The 14,069-nt window shown below is 46.1% G+C and overlaps 1 protein-coding gene across 2 annotated transcripts in view; it reads right to left on the bottom strand.

Moving 5' to 3' along the window:
* Nucleotides 1–14,069, bottom strand: part of PAK5 (p21 (RAC1) activated kinase 5) — a 159,196-nt gene that overhangs the window by 72,150 nt on the left and 72,977 nt on the right. The window contains exons 1-2 of one of the 2 annotated variants that reach the window (XM_088162801.1): nt 13,424–13,562; nt 11,898–11,962 (exon numbers count right to left, since the gene is read on the bottom strand). The exons of the other annotated variant lie outside the window; for it this stretch is intronic. The gene's annotated coding sequence lies outside the window, so the exon portion shown is untranslated. Of the gene's footprint in view, nt 1–11,897; nt 11,963–13,423; nt 13,563–14,069 lie in introns of those variants that run through there. 2 annotated transcript variants of the gene reach the window in all.

Raw genomic sequence — 14,069 nt, 5'->3', positions numbered from 1 at the left:
TCACAAGGAAAAAAAAAACTGCACTGAGTGCAAGAAAAAATACGGAAATAAAAGAGAAAAGGATTTCTTAACCCCCAAACCGTGACTGACTACACAGGGAGCCATCAGGGACAAGAGGCAGACTGCCAATGTGCCAAGAATGAAGTTCTCTTTCAGGAGGGTATTTGCAATAGCACTCGAGGACTGAAGCTGGGAGATTAGCTGGCTATTTTATGTAAGGAAGATTGCTTGAATAATCAGTTTTTCTGATGCTGCCATGTCTTTTTCATTTGTTAGTGTGGAGAGTAATTGCTTCTTGTAAAGCTGAATGACTTTAAATTAGATGGAAAGATGGTCATTGCAAAGATAATTTTGAACATTCCCTTTCAAAGTTGTAGGTTTAAAAATATGAGTCGAAATGCAATAGAATAATTAATCTGGCAGCAGTCACTTAATTTGTCCCCTTTTTTTGTTTCTTCCTTGCTACATGCTTTTAAGTTACCCCAGTATGTTCATCCATGGAAAATAAATAGCAGGAAAATAAATATATTTATCTAATCAACCTCCTACTGGAGCTGAAAGCCTCCAGTACAGTCTAAACCAGTGATTAAGTCCAGATTACATTAAAACAAATTCGCCATGTCATTCCTAATACTTCCACTTGGCAATGACCCAAATATTTTTGTTCGTTTGGATCCTCTCTCCAAACACAGACCAATGTCAGACTCTCCCTGGCTGGAGGGGCCTCTGTGCTCACGGGTTGCAGCAGGACCAGGGCTTTGTCCAGCTGTGGCTTCAGAACCTCCAAGGGGAGGGACAGGATCTGTTTGTCATCTACCTACAAACTTTCTACATGTAAGTGCTGCTCGTAACACCTCTCTCAAAGTCATGGTTTGATGACTGCAGCAATCAAAATGACTTTCCAAAATTCCTCACTCTCTCTGCTTCTTCTCTCCCCACCAAAGGGGTTCCCATCTTCTGGAAAGCACCTACCACCCTGACTGCAGGAATTTTGCAGTTGGGATTTACACACCAGGCTACTCAGAACTGCTTTTTGGAAATGCAAAAGCCAGTCTCATTTTAGCAGAGGCCCTGCAGAGCCTGAGGGGTGAGCCCTGCCAGCTGAGAACAGGGAGAAAGCTGCCACAAAAAGGATGGAGGAAGCAAAGAGAAGAGACTCCTGTGTGCCACCTTTGATCAGCAAACAACTTCTAGCCACTTGAAAACTTTAGGAGGGTTCAGGGTCATTTTTTCTTCCCCCAGTGTGCTCTGCTCTGCTTTCAGCCTGCAGATGAAGAGTTCTGCTGACAACGGTGATGCATCGGGGAGAGATTTTAGTAACTGGGGCGGAGGAGAAGAAGCAGCAAGTGGTGAGAGGGGGAGGAAAAGGAGACTATATAAAGCTGAAAAATTCAAAAACATTAGAAGAGAGAAATGTAAGAGGGAAAGAGCAAAGTTCAGGAAATTTTGGAACTGCCAGGTACATTATAGAAGTGAATTGAGACCCAGCCAGACATGGAATCACCACTCATCCCATGGATCAAACTCAAAACCATCCAAGACGTGTCCATCCCACAACCTTTCTCAAATGAGGGAATTTTCAGGCCCCCATGGCACAGTCCAGCAGGATCCTGAGGTCTGAAATTCAGGAAAAGTGTTTGGACAACTGGGGTCAATACTGAATTACAAGATAATACAGTGAGTGTCCCCAGCAAAGTAGCAAGCTCTACCACAGCTTCTGCTTTTCAAACTGCACCAAAAGAACTAAAACATCACCACATCTTCCAACATGGCCTTCAGAAGCATAAAACTGGGCAAAGATCTAACTGTGGGAGCTGATAGATCCAGGAGCTCTTCCTGTAAGAACGCTCCATGGTTCTGGGGACTCCTGCCTTGCTCAGCCAAGGCACTCCCAGTTTGCACCAGCAGGTACTTGTGGTGGGTTTAGACATAATAAATGCAGAAACAACTGCTGCTCAGTCATGTGTATGAAGCACACATAATTAGAGCTGCCTGTATATGCAAAGGCTCAAAATTAAAAGTCAGCAACTTCTAGTGCTACTTTGTGATTTTGGCAGGTTTCACTTTCCCACTTGGCATCCTTACAACATCTTTGGTAAAAGCTAAGATAACAGTCTTGATCATCGAGCACTTGTTTTTTGTAAACACTCGTGTGCATACATCAGATAAATAATCCAGTACCTGCTGAAGATTTAATCTCTCCACGGCTGTGCAGAGAATGTACCCAAGTCCTGCAGGGCCCTCAGTCCCCTGCCCTTGGACCTGCATCCCACCCACCCCCGAGCCTGCTACATGCTGGCTCATCGTTCCTGCTAGCTGTTTTCTCAGCCACTCACACACAGTTTGCTTCCAAGGCTGGCTTTTACTGGCACAGATCCCCAAAATGTCTTCCCAAACACATACACTACTGCTAGGAAAGCCATCGTGACAGATAATAGCGCTCATGCCAAGTACAAATCATCTTTAACTCTTAAGTTTGTTTTCTGCCATTCTGAAACACAACTAATCACAGGTTTCCAACGTCTGCCTTTGAGAGGGAAGGGCGTGGGGGGAATCTCTCCTGCATTCATTAAGGCACAAATATACACACCTCTGTTTAAATCCATTTGACTATTTATGCTAAGCTAGACAGACTCCTCCTTTAATGGGTTACTCTCTCACTTGTCCCACAGTCAAATCTTTTGGCTGTCCCAAAATCAAATCTACATTAGCTTTCTGTTTTCACTGTCAGCATTCTGCAGCAAATTCTCCCAGAAGCTATGCCACGTATCCCAAACTTCAATCCAACTCAGGTCAGTCCAGCCACAACAATTTGCACGTAATTTCCCAAGAATCCCCTTCTCTGGAGCAGTACAGCACTAAGGGGAATCAATACTCCACAACTCTTTAGTAAAAGTACAAGCTACTTTGAACTCTTAATTAACCCAAAAGACTCACAGCTCAAATCCCCTCCTCCCAGGCTCCCTCACCGAGGGATCTGCTCCCCATCATACACCAAAGACCTGCTGCTCACTTTCAAATTCAGAGCCATCAACTTCTACAGGAACCTGACCCGAACCAAATTCTCCCCAGAATAAGAGATGGAGAGCAATTTTAAAACACATGTAATTACAAATGCCAGTAAAAGCTAAATTCCCATTTCCACGTAAAACACCCATTTCACTTAAAACAACTGGGGAAAAAGTCATGGCCTTTACATGGCCTCGCTACAGACAGTAGCAAATATTTACTAGCAAAGGACAGTAGTGAAGTCTTCTCCTTCTAAAATTTTATTGCTCTTACATAATATGCTATCATGCATTTACTAGCACGCTGTGAAGCACTGTCATAAATATTTAACAGTGATGACAAAGTAAGAGAGGTGTTGGTGCCTCCTGGGTTTCTGGTTTTTGCTGCTCGCTCCCTTGAGCCCACAGTGAGGGAAGAAGTGATGTGCAGAAAATAAAAATGAATAAAACGTGAACCAAAACAGATGCATGTACCCGGTGTCCAGTAAAGCAAAAGGGACTTCAGCTTGTTACTAAAAAGTCTTTCTACACGAGGGTTTCTTCTGTCATGATGGGCAATTTTGTCATCCCCTCCCCAAGCTCGCCTGGCTGCATTAGTTATTACATTTGATAGCTTTATAGCATTATTTGAAGCTTGCTATTTACCCAGTTACACAAGGCCCAGCAGCTTAGAGCCTGCTCTCTGCCTGGGCTGCAAATCTCTGCAACTACCTCCAAAATAGCCCAGATTTTATGACCCATTAGGCTTAATGATAAATCCTTGGATTTATGTTCTGGGCTAGTGAGCGATGAGAGATCAAGGGCTAAGCTTTGATTTATCTGCAGACCAAGGGAGATGGTTATTTCTATAATTTTATTTTATTTTTCTCATTATTTGTTGTAATGACTGCAAGGCTTTGCTATGACATCATGGTAATTTTTACTGTTATCTACATCAAAATAAATACTGTACTTGGTCCTTTCACAGTGCTAGCACTTGTATTTCCTCTCCCAGCAGCATGGGAACACTGCTGGAGCAGTCTTCCATCCCCTGCCCAGCCTGAGCAGCAAAGCCTGCCACAGATGCTAACTCCAGAAACTCCTGGTGCATGAAAGGCAATGGTTTTCAACTTGCAAATACTGCTGGAGGTGGGGCAATGGTCTGGGAATGAAGACTGTTCTGCTTTGAACCAGTTTTGTACATTTGTGGCACTTCACATGCAATGCCAATAGTGACTGGAGGTGAGATAGATTTTGCTTCATAGTACTTTAAATCCAGAACCAGGAAAGAGCAGCCAATACTTTGGAGAGATGCTATTCTCAGCAGGTCCAGTATCTGCATTGATTATAAATCTCCTGTTTTAACAGTTTAACTGAAAACCCCAGGCCTTTGCAACCTGGGGAATACAAGAAAACCTCCATTTTTCTCTCCAAATCTACTTTAAAAGACATAAAGAGAAAATTAAATACCCTTGTTATAGGCAAAAGTCTTGAGAAATGGCCTATAAGGACCACGAATGTTCATGCAACTCAAAAGAGTTTCACACTTGCCTGGCTTTAATAGGCTCATCACAAAGGCAGGCACAGCACTTTTTAGACTGGTTACTGGTTTCAGCAAGGACAGGTGGGTACACCACAGAATGACAGGGCAAGAGACTGTTAAAAGGTTAAGGAATGCCATGATACTGCAAAGCTAATCACACCTCCAAGTCATTTTCTTCAAAGATTATTAGAGCCATTTGACCCTGCTGTACAGGTACACGAGGACTACTTGAGTAATACTCAGAAAGGACAGAAAAAGTAAATATTAAAGGGCAAACTTTGAGCAGCTCAAATTTACAGAGCGAAACAGATGCCTCATATAATAAAGGGAACTTGTCAGGGGAATGGAGCATTATCCAATATTTGTCTTGATTGACAGTTTGACAGTCTTTCACCCATTTAAAAAAAAAAAGTCTTTAAAAAGCATTAGCAATTATCACTAATTTTCCTATTAAGGAAATCTTCCATGGAAAAATAGCTGCAATTTAATTTCTAGCTAAATCAGGACAGCCAGATCAATACCAAAGCAAAGTAAACAGGAAAGGAATAAAAATGGCAAAAAGTTATGGAACAAAACAACACAAAATCCCTTTAATCCTCAGCTGAAGATCTCTCTTAAGAAGCAGCATCAGGTTGTTGTGCAAAAAAACCCCACAGTAACAACACACTGCAGACCAAGTCCTACCAGCTGCTGAGGAAAAAGTCAAAATGTTTCTTCAAACAGAAGTTTATAGTAAATGTGACCAACAGAGGTTCCAGGTTTTTCCCATTACACACACAATGCCAGGGATTCACTGCACTGATGAGGTCCAAATTTAGACTGGATTGCCCAAGAAGAAAGAAGTCCTGGCTCTAACTTGAGTTCATGAGAAGACAGCAGAGTGACCTAACTGGACCTTCCAGTACCTGAAGGGAACCTATAAAAGACATGGAGAAGAGACTATTTACAAGGCATGGAGTGAGAGGACAAGGGGAATGGCTTCAAACTCAGTAGGTTTAGATTAACTGTTAGGAAGAAGTTCTTCCCTGTGAGGGTGGTGAGGTACTGGCACGGGTTGTCCAGAGAAGTTATGGATGCTCCATCCCTGGAGGTGTTGAAGACCAGGCTGGATGGGGCTCTGAGCAACCTGGGATAGTGGAAGCTGATCCTGCCCACAGCAGAGGAGTTGGAACAAGATGATCTTTAAGGTCCCTTCCAACCCAGGTGATTCTATGATTCTCTTCCATGATTCATTATAGCAAACATTCCTCTTGGAAGGATGCAGCCCTGCTGATGGGCAACACATTCCATACTCCTCTCTCCAAAAAGAAGAAAAAACATGCATTTATTGTTAGTCTGTTAAGAGACTGTAAGTCACTTTCCAGCTAGCAATGCTCTGAACCAGTGTTTAAATTATTCACCTCATGCCTTGTACTTCTTAAGTACTTGAAAAAGCCCTATGTAGTCTCCCTGTGAATACTGGCAGTGCTACGAGTTGGTCCTCAAAGAGACTGGGTAAAGAAAGCACAGACGTGGGATGGATGTTGCATTTTCAGTGGTTTCTGCACTGTATCTCTAATAACAGAAAGTAAGAGACATGCTTGAGTCCTTCATAAAAGCCCTGCTTCAGTAAAGCACTTTCCTTGCTCTCCAGAACCAAGACTCAACTCTCATCTCCATCCAAGTGAAGGCTTCTTCTGCCTCACCCCTAGGAATAAATCCTTCGTGGCATTCAGGCACATGGTTTTGCACGTGTTTCCCCAGGCACTCTTTAGGGTATGGATTACACCATCTGCTTTAAACTGAGCCCTGTCATCAATACTCCATTTTGGCAGGAAAGCTACTGGCAGTAACCACTTTCCTTCACTGCCAACCCCTCCCTGACTTCCAGCAGGACAGGACTCTTTCCATCCAGCCACACGACTGTAATAACAGACATCCGCACACGGGATTTTTCTAATTTGTTTGTGTTTCTACTTCTTATCCTTCATTTACTGTCCTAAAAATGTCAGAACAGAGAGCAGAACTTAAAAGGCAATCACCACCTGCAAGTACTGTAGCAACACAAAACTATTTTGGCAGTCAGGCCTTTCTTAAAACATGCTGACAGGGCGTATATCCCTCTTGCTGGGAAGATGCAACACAGTCCCTGGCTTTTGGCTGCTTCTTTTCAAGCTCCTGCACAAAAATGGGAGCACCCTTTTTATTTCCTGGGTTTCCTCAGCAGTTAATGGCTTAGATTACAGTCACTGCCTTGGCACTAGAGCACTTTCCACTATCACACTATAAAATCAATCCCCAGTAATGCTGCTGCCCCAAACCCCGTGGTACATCCCATGACACGGATGGTGCCTCCCAGCCAGCCAGGCCACTAACAGCACAATGCTCCACAAACTTCTTCAACATTCCGGCCTCAGCTGCAGCTCAGCCATGGAATTCTCTGCCCTTCGATTATTTTTGCCTTGTGACACAAAGCTTAAATAGGAAGAAGTTCTGTTCTTTGGAAAGGAGGAGTTCAGTGCAACAGAGACAAATTCATGTACCATTATTCTTTCCTGCATGCTTCAAAATCTGGGATAGAGGCACAGCTCAGGGCGCATTTACTTTGTTCTCATCTCGCTCTCAGGGAAACCTTCCTACTTCTTCAGCCTAGAAAATCACCCTTTGCTGTAAAACACAAAGCCAAATACCCTCCAAATCCAAGTGAGCTATGCTACAAATCTGCTGCCTTTGGGGTCTTTACACGCAAGTGAGAGACAAGTTTAATGCAAACCCAGCTTTCTGTGGCCTTGGCAGGATTTGGTTGAAAAAGCAAACAATTTAAACATTCTGACAGTTTACCTGCATTTCATGAAGTGTCTGGTAACAACTCTTTTGAACTATACCTCATTTCTGTGTCCTTCAATTGTATCTTAAGAGCCCTTCTATGACTAGTGTGCAAAAGATGCATCAAAAATCTTCTAAGTTTATTTATCTACATGGCCCAAACAAAAAAAAAAATACATTAAGAATTGTTTTCACAATCCTGTGAAGTACGAAAAGCCTCCTAGGATGGATCAAGCCTCTCCAGCTCAGAACTGGAGAGTTCTGCACCTTCGGAAAAAAATTAAAACTAAACACCTAAGGTGCTTTTCAAAAGCAATTATCATAATCCCTGCTGTCACCCAGAGGGAAGCAGTGGCACACAGAGGTTAAATAACTTCTTGGAGGTGGCTCAGCGAGCAGCACAGCCGGGATTAGAGCCACAGTGCCTCCTGACTCCCGGCTCCAGGCTCAGCCCAGCACCTTAAATAGCTGCAGTGCAAGTCATTAGCTCAGCCCTCTGAGCATGCATCTACCTTGGGGAATGAGAAAGCTGGAGTTTAACTTAGTAATATAAAACTTTCTATGGAGAATCCCCAGAAAGAAGCCTTAAATTTTAACAGCTGTAACCTGACCAACCTCTATGAAAAAGCGCTGGGCAGATTTTACTGCCACCAGTTTGGGACGAGTGAATTATTCACACGCAGCAGAGCGTGTTGTAATAAAAGGTTTATAGCGGCTATCACCAGGATCATTCTTGTGGCATTTATTCATTTCAGTTTCTGTTTGCTGGCACTTCTTTTGTCCTCCCCTTTGTCACCAGGATTCTCTCCACCCTTCCCTTTGTGGGGTACCTTAACTTCTAAAAAAACAACATTTCTGCTAAGACAGCAGTTTAGTGACATGGCACATTTTTGTTTACATTGTTATTTTGCATTTTTGTGTACTTCTACGGGGGTAGCTGACACATGTGGTTTTCCCCCCATCAGAGGTGACTCTGTCTGTCTACTTCCACTATTCCCTTGCCTACAGCAGCAGTATCTCTTTTATTTCTTTAGCTGCCTCCAGCAGAGAACAATAAATCTAAAACACAGTCAAAAAAAGGACAGTCAGAATAAGGAAAAAATCTCTAGTGCTATTTTTGGCATCGAAGTTCTTTGGCTTAACCTATTTTTGGAAGAGCATCTTTGTTCAGCAAAATCACAACTCCCAGCCCTGTGACACCAGGGCAGCGTGTCCTGCTGCAGGCAGAGCCCTTTGCTGGCAGCAACCTCTAACGGCAGAGCAAAGCCAGGAGAGCCCAGAAGGAAAATGATGGGAGACAGGACTTCACTTCCACTCTCCATCACTTTGTGCCTCTGAGCAAGCGACGCCGCCCCTCCCCGGCGCACTCTGGCCACGCTCACGCCGGCACATGGCATATGCACAAACAGGATGGGTGCACCCCGTGCCCTGAGCTCCACACGGTGAAAACAAGGTTTGCTACCAGCCCTCACAGCCTCCAGCTCTTCCAGGAGCCCAGTTTTGGTGGTTCATGAAGTGTAAATATTAACTGGTATCTACAGCTCGTGTTTAAATAAAAGCTTTGCTTAGGAGATAAGGAAGGTTGCAAATAGGAGACGGCAGCCCTGAAGAGTTAAACTTGATTCATGTATTTCTGCTTTGCTGGTGTGATTTCAAAAGATATTCAAGCTCTGTATCTGAAACAGTTATTACCTTTGTACTTCCACTAGATTTGCACCTTCCAAAAGTGGCAGCATTCTCACGTGGCCCAGAAAAGAAAAAAAAAATTTGGAAAAGATGCAAAAGAGCTGACTTGGTGTGTTGTGGCTGGCTCTGCGTGACGCAATGGGAGCACACACTTCTCACATCACTGCACTCACAGGCAGCACTCAGAAAGGGATAATCTTTAAACCCTCTAAGGCACAAGACTTGGTTTAAAGCTGGAATTTAGTGCCAGGGTTTTTAACAGGCACAGCTGAACCACAAGAGAACCAAATACTGCGACTAGTCTTAGACCAGAAGCCTTGGCCACAGTCCTGCCCTCTCAGTTGCTTCACTCCAGCAAAAAACCCAAAAAACCCAGCAAAATTAACATTTAATTGCAGAGAAAATACTTTGTTTTCTTTGTTACAGGGACAGACCTTCAAATGCAACAATGAGTGCTCTGGGCTCAGTGACATGCAGGCTGAAACACCCGCACTAACAGCCAAGTCCCCAATGAATCTCTGTGGCCTAATGGATTAAGGCTTAATTAGAGTTACCTGAACATTAAACACCACTAAAGTGCTCTGAAATTTGCTCTAAATGGGCATGGGGGAAGTTGCCTTTTGAACGGGCTCAGAACTAACTGGGGTTTTGTGCACAGTTGTTAATGGATTTGAATCATTCCACTTCTCAGCTTTTTCCCTGATAATAAAGCAAATGCAGCTGTGCATTTGCAGAGCTGAGGCTCTGGCACACCTCACCACCAATCACAACTGAATATAATGGGGGAAATTGTCTTAAATATATCAAGCTTTGTAGCTAGAAAGAAGGAAGGTACTCTATGAAGCTCCAACCGAGCAAGATACAAACCTGCATCAGACACTGGATAAGCTACAAGGAAAGTTGCCATCAAAACCAAGGCTCTATTGGTCATGCCATCAGTTTTTTAAGCAAACAGTTGTTTAAAACACATTTCTGGCTTCAAATTGCTATTGAGAGTAGCAAGACCCTATGTTTAAGAGACTAGAATTAATGGTAAAATTAAAGAGTATAGCAGTAAGATGGTAGAAAGTGCAGGCCCTACAGGTGTGAGAGTATCAACCACCTGAAGTCTCCATCATCATTTTTGTATGGTTTCACCTGGCTGCAATCACATACTATTCCATCCTGACAACAAAGGTTTTGCTCAGCTTTCACCAAAACCCGGGGAAACCTGGCCAAACCCTGCAGCAGATCCAACAAACAAACTCTGACTTCAGCAAGAAGCAAAGCAGAGACAGTCCCAAAAATGCCTCCAGGATGACCAAACAGCATCATGAGTCAGCAATGCTAATGCCAGGAGCAGGATATCCCAAGGAGGTATTTAAAAGAGAGGTTTTGCTTGAGATTTATGATTCTAAACCCCTTCAGCTGTTGTACCCACACACACCTGTTGGCAGTTTCACACATGCCACACAGCAGACTTGTGTTTGTAGCTTTGGCAAAGTAAACCGGTAAGACCAGAGCCAGTTTATGTATTTGAACAAGTAGATGCCAAACACTTCAGGTTCCTAATTGGAGCAGCTTCAAAGCAGGAAAAGGATTCAGGTGTCAAATGTGAGGGTGATCAGAGAGGAGAAGCAGAGATGCAAGCACTCTTCTGCTTCATCTTTCCAGTTCTTTTTTCCATACATCCCTCAAGCAGCTGACACCTGTACCCAATAGATCTGTGCCAGCAGCACCTCTTGGGCTTCTGCCACAAGAGCTGGAGCTCTCCTTGAACTCAGCTTTAAACCCAAACTGTGTGCCCCAGCTGATGTCAATGAGAACAGTCTGTCTCCCACTTCAGTAGCAAATCTGGGCTCAAAAGTGACACCAACGAGGTAAAGCAGAAGTCAGACTTGTGATTAACTACCATGAGAAGTTTGTTCTCAACTGACTGACAGCAGAAGTTGACACTGGGGAGCAAATTTCTTACATAGCATTGTACTTCCCAAATACTAGTTTTCAAAGTAAGAGTCACCAAAATCTGTTACATTGGCAAATAATTGGGAAGTAAAACGCTGCGCAGGAACGTTGCTCGTTACACACTTCCATCTTACAATCTGCCATTGAGATGCTAAGAACTCAAACACTGACTTAACTGTGACTATTCATGATGGATGAAGATGTCCAGGAAAAAAAACAAAACCAAAAACAAAACAACAAAGAAACCAAACCGAATCAGAAAAGCCACTGGGAAGCAAACAGAGGTGCCAAAGTAATAAGGGAATCAACCAAGCAATGGGATTTACTAGGTCTGGCTCCACAGGGGGTTGCCAAGGGAATTTGCTGATGACTCCTAACAGGGCTCTCCACAACAGGCCTGCCAGGGCCTCTCGGTGGCATTGCTTCCTGGTGTGGAATGACTCCTGAGCTGCCCAGTTAAGCACGGTTCAGCAGGCATTCCAGCTGAGGACATGCACACTTGCCATGACTGGTGAGCTCTCGCTTCCTCAAAGTGAGGCTAAAACATGACAGAGGTGAGTAACAGTACCCAGAGCTCCTGCACAAGGGGAGCTGGGACTATGGCAGACTGGACTGAAATCATCTGATGAAAATTAATCTCAGTGAGAAATCGTGGTCTCGCCAGGATCCAAAACATTTGGAAAGATGTTTGAAGCAGGAGAAAGGAAAAAAGTTTAGCTTCAGCACTCTCAACAAGAGAGGGAGTCTTTCCCTTTATTAAAACAATGCTTTTACTCAATTTATCTCCAATTAATAATGTGATAACATAAATACACAATTTCACACCTAACAAAGACCTTTCATCAACCTAAAAGGATTTACAGCCAAACAAATGTGACGAAGGCACAGAAATATGCAGTAAGGTGAACCATGAGTAACTTCCAAAGCTTTACCTGGCACAGCAGCAGCAGCTCCGAAACCAGTGCCCTGCTCCACGAGCCAGGTCCCTCATTGCCACCTGCAAACCAGGAGAGCAGCAGCTCACCATGGGGGAATCACGCATTTGCAAACCCCACATAGAAGAAACAGCAAGGTACGGGCAGGAAAAAATGAGCAACGCAAAGGGCCATTTTGTGAACCTCAAACTGAAACAGAGGAGCTCCTGCAGCTTCTCAGTGTCACTTCTTGGCGGGGGGCAGACGGCAAGGGAGCCCCAGGAGTGGCACTACATCCACTTGCCACCTCCGAAACGTCCTCCTCAGCGGACAGCTGGAGCCATCCCCCAACACCTGCACATGACAAGAGCTCTGTGCCCGGCAGTAGCAGCGATGCTCACAGCCACCAACACCGGCTGTCACAGCGGGCAGGGCAGTAGGGCTCCCTGCTGCAGCCCCGAGCAGTGCTATTGGAAGTTTCACGGTACAACAAAGGCAATAAATTTGGGGCAATGATTCCTTAAGTGCTGTCTGGGCAGCGCGGACCACCTATCTCAACACATTTCTTTCGTTTTTAAAATACTAAAGCTTGTAAGAAAATTCTAAAATGAAAGGGAAAGGCTACTAGCAGAGGAGTGTCACTGCTGGCCCCTCTCAAGTTGGTGGGAATTTTATCCTTACTGGCAATGACAGCCCAGTCTACCTAACATTGGAAATTTTGGGGAAAAAAAAAATTCCATTGTTTCTTTATGTTAACAGAGAGCTGGTACGTAACAAAGAGGAAGAAAGGCAGCCTGCATGCTGCTGGCGGGTTGGTAAAAAATTCTCAAGGTCTGATCGATACCATGAAAAAAACACCTCTTGGCCTGAGGCTGGAGCGTTATTCAAGCACGGCAGTCATTATGCCGCTCATTTTCTTTAGCTACGATGATCCGAGGTTCATGAACACTGAAAGAAGAGTGGAGTCGATTGCAGGCATGTCTAACCCCTTATATGAAGAAAAAAAAAAGGGAAAAAAAAGAAGAGGGAGCAGAGGTATAGAGGCGAATGTAGGAGCATTTCCAGGAAAGGCTGTAGGGCTCTCTGGGCACCTGCTCCCTGAGGGAAACCCAAAAGCACATCATATTCACGGAAAGTTGGGAGCAACTTCTGCGGGGGGAGGGCGGGGGGGGGAATGATAAAAAGCAAAAATGGCTTTAAAAAGAAAAGAAAAGCCATTGTTGTAAGAAATCCCGGCAAGCTATCAAAAGCAAAATCACTTACGGCAACCCTTAGGAGAGGAACCCGCGAGCCCCCGGCTGCCCTGCGCCAGCCTCCCCTGGCAGCGCCCGCGGCTCTGCCCGCTCCGCACAGGTGCGGACGGGGATGCCCGGGCCGTGCCTTTGTCTGCGGGCACCGAACGCTGCCAGGACGCACAGACCGCCGGCCGGCCGGGCTCCGGGCAGCGCCGCGGCCCCGCAAGGTCGAGCGTCCGCCCGGGCAGGAGCAGCCGCCGCCCGCAGCCCCCGGGCGGATCCCCGCGCCCCCGGCCCCGCCGCCCCTACCTCGGCCGCCGCCGTCACGCCGCCCCCAGCGCCATGTTCCGGCTACATCCGGGCCGCGGCTCCGCTCCGCTCGGCTCCGCACGGCGCGGCCGCAGGTGCCACCGCCCGCCCCCCGAGCCGGGCTGAGCTGAGCCGAGCCGAGCCGAGCTGAGCCGGGGCGGGCGCAGCGCCGCCCCCGCGCCGGGCCCGCAGCCCCGCCCCGCCCGCGCTGCCGCCCGGAGCGGCGGGGCCGGGCTGTGCCGGCGGGCGGCAGCTGCGCACCTGCCCCGGCATCTGTCCTGGGGCTTCCTCTGTCCCACCACCGCCCTTCGCTCCGCACCGGGCGCCCACCCGTGTCCGCACCAGCCAAGGCACCTGCGCACCCACACGGCGGTGCCTGCAGCAGCCACTCTGCCCGTGCACGCACCAACTTGGGCACCCACCCGTGCGCCCATACATCATCCACCTATTCCTGCATCACCTCATGCACTTGGGCACCCGTACACCCATTCGTGCACCAGCCAAGGCACCTACGCGCCCACACAGCCGTGTCTGCACCCGCCAATGCACCTCTCACCCATGCGTGCACCAACTTGTGTGCCCACCCATGCATGCGTGCACCCATATATCACCCACCTATTCCTGCATCAACTCATGCACCTGGGCA

Source organism: Sturnus vulgaris, chromosome 3, assembly GCF_052056855.1.
Source record: "Sturnus vulgaris isolate bStuVul1 chromosome 3, bStuVul1.hap1, whole genome shotgun sequence".
NCBI lineage: Eukaryota > Metazoa > Chordata > Aves > Passeriformes > Sturnidae > Sturnus > Sturnus vulgaris.
Note: the sequence above shows the minus strand (reverse complement) of the source record. Positions and strands in the feature narration are given on the sequence as shown.